The following is a 5,457-nucleotide window of genomic DNA, read 5'->3' as shown; positions in this document are numbered from 1 at the left end:
GTACGCAAAATCGTATAAGCCATGAAAGGTAACCCATTTGAAGAGACTAGGGTTATGCTTCCACAAAACTGCTAAAAAATCTAGGCATAAATATGTTCAAGGGAAACCCATTCTTCTTAATTTTATTTAAGTCAAGTCCATGCGTTTCAAGAAGTTGAATGGACGTCTCCATGTAAGAGTCTTTCTCCATGTCAAAGTCTGAGAGATTAAACTCCCAAGTACTGCCCACATTGCCGTCTTCATCCGATAACGTGATACCAAGTTGAATGATCTTGGTATTGTCTACATTATACTTGAGATCATGATAACGGATATGATCAGGGGAATGTCTGGGTGTGTTGCGAAGAAAGCCAAGAAACTCAGTGTCCAAACAAATTACTCTAAATCGATGTAGTGCACCATCGAAAGAAGAAATCTATTGATGAAAATTACTTCTCCAAACTTGTGTGATCTCCATGATGATTACTTTCAAAGAAAGAATGACAAGGAAAGAGGAGAAGAGGGAAAGAAAGTAGAAAAGATAAAAGAAATTGTATTGGCCAGCTTAGTAGCTTACAACATTTATAATAAAAATCCAGTGCTTTCCTAATTCGACAAGGATAAGGAGGTTTCCTAGAAAAGAGGTTGAGTTCGTCGGGACTTTTACTCTTATACCCTATATCCTATGTAAAATGGTAAAAGTCCTGACGGAAAGGGGTTAAACATAATTACCATTATTTGAGAGTGTTTATGAGTTTTAGGAAAATGTTAGGGGGTTTAAACTAACGGCCCTAAATAGAATTGTCTTTTCGACATCTAGTGTCATCTTATGTCCAACCCCATCAACAACTTGCTCTCTACACCACTTCCTCATGAACTCCAACAACAATGGCTATGGCTACTAGCTTCTGCTTCTCCTCTAATTTTTTATCACCAAACTTAAACCTCCATAACATTGAAGAGTGATTCAAAGTCTTTAAGGGAAAATAAGTCTTTTGTTGGAGTTGAGAGAGTCCAAGTGTTTAGCAGCTATTATTTAGGTGATGTGATGATTGAAGTAGGGTGCAAGTAACTATATATGTAGTGCTTTTAGACCATCTCCAACCACAAACACCAAATTGGTGCAAGTTTCATACCAAATTGGTGTAATTTTTGGTGTATTTCACTATTGCATCTAAAACCCATTGCACCAAATATTACACCGAAAATAATATTTCTTATAATATTCTCTTTCTTTTTCTTTCTATTAATAATCAACAATTAATCAATTTCATTAATTATTTTTGTATATATTAATTAAATATTAGGAATGATATTTTTATTAAATAATAATTACTTTGAAAATTATACTAATTTAATAAAATTAAGCATTTATTTAATTAAATAAACATTACATTTAATATAGAAAAACATTACATCTAATATAAAATGCCACCAAAAAAAAAAAAAAAAACACAAAAGTAAAATTCTATATTGATAGTAATTTAATTTTCCAAATTAGTACATTGTTTCCACAAATGATCAATTAATGCATTTCAAAGAGCATGGTGAGCCTTTGTATCCTTGAGTTGTATATGTCGAACAAGAAAATTTTAAAATCGGACATTTTCATCTACGACAATTTCAACTTCAGGAGTTAACGCTTCCATCTGATTCTCAATCGATGCATCAATATTGAGATCATTTTTTGATTTTTCATCATTTTTTGAATTATATAATTATTATGAATTTCTTATTATAAATAATAATCAAATTAACATAAATACAAATAACAAAAATAAAAAATATTTTATAATATATGAACAATGCCACACCAAATTGGTGTAAGCGAACAGTGTCACACCAAATTTGGCGTGACACTATTCATTTACACCAATTTGGTGTAGTGTTTGGCATTGGGTTGGAGCACATTTTTCATACCATTTTAGTGTTTTGGCGTTGGGTTGGAGATGCCCTTAGAAAAATTAGGAGTCATGGCTACGTGTGTAGCCTATAAGCCTATAAAAGGCAATGTATATTCTCATTTATGATTGTATTGGTTGAAGTATTTAATTCCTCTTAAAAAGTATTATTATATAATTTTTGCTCTTGTTTCCATTCAGTGCTTTGTCTTTCTCCATCAAACCCAACATTTGTGGTATCAGAGCAAGGCTTTGGTCTTTGACTGGGCGAACGCAAAAAAGTGAGAAAGAGTGAAACACTTGAGAGATCTAGATGGCAACAAATGGGCTTTCAACCTCCACATAGCCACTCATACCCATCTTCAACGGTGAGAAGTATGAGTCTTGGAGCATCAAAATGAGAACCTTGTTCAAGTCTCAAGAGTTATGGGACGTGGTTGAGCATGGGATTACTGATGAAGCACTTTCAGATGAAGAGAAAAAATTAAACGCAAGAAGGGACTCCAAAGCCTTGTTCTTCATTCAACAAGCGATACATGAGTCAATTTTTTCAAGAATTGCAGCAGCAGAAACTACAACGAAGGCTTGGAAGATTTTAAAGAAGGAATATCAAGGGTTTGCAAAGGTAATTACGGTAAAATTGTAAACTTACTGTCGAAATTTTGAAAATTCTCTTATGTAAAATAATGAATCTGTGCAAGATTATTTGTCTCGTGTGTCTACCATTGTTAATAAAATGAAGTCGTATGGTGAAAAAATCATTGATGAAATCGTAGTTGCAAAAATCTTAAGAAGTCTCACTCCAAAATTTGAACATGTGGTTATTGCAATTGAGGAATCTCATGATTTATCTTATTTCTCTTTTGATGAATTAATGAGTTCTTTGCAAGCTCATGAAGAAAGGTTGAATAGATCGCATGAAAAAAATGAGGAAAAAGCATTTCAAGTGAAGGTAAAGTTATCTTAGAAGGGTAAGGCAAAAAATTTCCCTAAGAAGAAACAAGGTAGAGGCGATAATTATAGTGATTTTCGTGGTAGAGGTTGTGACAGAGGCAGAGGCAGAGGTAGAGGTAGAGGAAGAGGACAATCTGGTGAATACAGGTAGAATAAGAGTTCAATTCGGTGCCACTATTGCAACAAACTTGGCCACAAAGAAGCTGATTATTGGGCTAAGCAAAAGAATGCCAATAATCAAGCAAGTTTCACAGAGAAGGCAGATGAAGATAGCAAGCTTTTCATGGCCCATTTTTGTAATAATGTAGTCTCTAATGATGTTTGGTTCTTGGACAGTGGATGTTCTAATCATATGACAGGAACAAGATCATTGTTCAAGGAACTTGATGAGTCACAAAAGTTAGAAGTGAGGTTAGGAGATAACAAGCAGATTCAAGTTGAAGGAAAAGGTACAATTTCCATCACTAGCCATGGTAAAGTCAACATATTGCCTGATGTATTGTTTGTTCCTAGTTTGACTAATAACCTGTTGAGTATTGGGCAATTAATGGTTAGTGAGTATTGTATTGTGTTTGATGATGGGTCGTGTGTTATTAAAGATTAAAAAATAAGGCCAGATTATTGCTACTGTTAAAATGGCTAGTAATAAAATGTTTCCACTTGAAGTTTCAATTGTTGAAGATTCTGCTTTAATTGCTAAAGGATGTGGTAAGGCTAAATTGTGGCATTTGTGTTATGGACACTTAAATATAAATGGGTTGAAATTGTTGAGTAAAAAAGAAATGGTTTTTGGGTTGCCTAGAATTGATAATCTTGACTTCTGTTAAGGGTGTGTCTATGAAAAGCAAAATAGAAAGAGTTTTCCTTTAGGAAAATCTTAGAGAGCTTCTAGTTGTTTTGAGTTATTGCATGTACTTATGTGGGTCTATGAGTATTGAGTCTTTTGGTGGGAGTCGATATTTTTTGCTGATCACAGATGATTTCAGTTGCATGAGTTGGGTTTTTTTTCTTCTTGAAATTTAAGTCTGAAGCTTTTGATAATTTCAAGAAATTCAAAGCACTTATTGAGAAGCAAGGCAAGTGTTTCATTAAGACATTTTGTATAGACAAAGGAGGTGAATTTCTTTCAACTGAATTTAATGCTTTTTGTGAGGAAAATGGAATTCATAGGGAACATACTGCACCACACACACCAAAGCAAAATAGTGTTGTTGAAAGGAAGAACTGGACAGTGGTTGAAATGGCCAAAAGTATGTTAAAAGTAAAAAATCTTCCGAATAATTTTTGAGGAGAAGCAATTGCAACTGCAGTGTACATCCTCAATATTTCTCCTACAAAAGATGTCTTGAACCAAACACCATATGAAGCTTGGAAAGGTAGAAAGCCACGGGTAAGTCATTTAAAGGTTTTTGGTTGTATAGCTTATGCTTTGATAAATGACAGTCTAAAAAACTTGATAAAAAATCCGAAAAATGCATTTTTATTAGCTATAGTCCTCAATCCAAAGCATATAGACTATGTAATCCTGTCAGTGGCAAGATGATTATTAGTAGGGATGTGGTGTTTAATGAAGATGCAAGTTGGGCCTAGAATGAAGATAAAAGGTAGTAGATTCAAGTTCCAGAAAATTCTAATGATCCACCAATGGGTTCAACACTAACAAATTTGGATTCATCCTTTGACTCTTCCAATGAAAATACTCCAAGAAAAACCAAATCCTTGAGAGAGATTTATGAGACCTGCACATTTGTTCTATTTGCTTCAAATCCTATATGTTTTGAGGAATCTATGAAAAAGTCAGAATGGTGTAATGCAATGGAAGAAGAGCTGTTGGCAATTCAGAAAAATCAGACTTGGGATTTGGTGAATTTGCTTGAAGAAAAAAAAAATGTCATTGGGCTCAAATAGGTGTATCAAACTAAATACCATGCAGATGGAAGTATACAAAAGCACAAGGCTCGGCTGATTAAGAAGGGATATTCTCAACAGCAAGGAATTGATTTTGAAGAAACATTCTCCCCTGTTGCATGCTTTGAAACGTGAGAACCTTTTTAACCTTGGCTGCTCAACTTAATTGGCCTATCTATCAATTTGATGTTAAGTTTGCTTTTTTGAATGATGAATTAGAAGAAGAAGTGTATGTCTCATAGCCTGAAGGTTTTATAGTTAGTGGGAATGAAAATAAAGTCTACAGGTTGAAAAAGACACTCTACGGGTTGAAGCAAGCTCCACAGGCATGGTATGCAAATATTGACTCCTATTTCAAAGAAAATAGATTTGAAATGAGTGACAATGAGCCAACTCTTTATTTGAAGAAGGAAGGTAAAAATGACTTTTTGGTGGCGTGTCTTTATGTTGATGATATAATATATATATATGGGATTATGTGGGTCTATTGTTGTTGAATTTAAATCTTGCATGATGAAGAAATTTGAGATGTTAGATTTGGGTCTATTGCATTATTTTCTTGGCCTTAAGTTGAAACAAAATGTAGATGGAATTTTATTTCACAAAGGAAATATGCAACGGATTTTTTTAAAGAGATTTAATATGGTCAAGCAGTATGGTTAAGAAGACTTCTTGTTGATTTTCATCAATATTAAGCTAGCGCAACATAAATCTT

This window comes from Pistacia vera, unplaced genomic scaffold, assembly GCF_008641045.1.
Source record: "Pistacia vera cultivar Batoury unplaced genomic scaffold, PisVer_v2 Contig671, whole genome shotgun sequence".
Lineage (NCBI taxonomy): Eukaryota > Viridiplantae > Streptophyta > Magnoliopsida > Sapindales > Anacardiaceae > Pistacia > Pistacia vera.
This window is presented reverse-complemented; position numbering follows the sequence as displayed.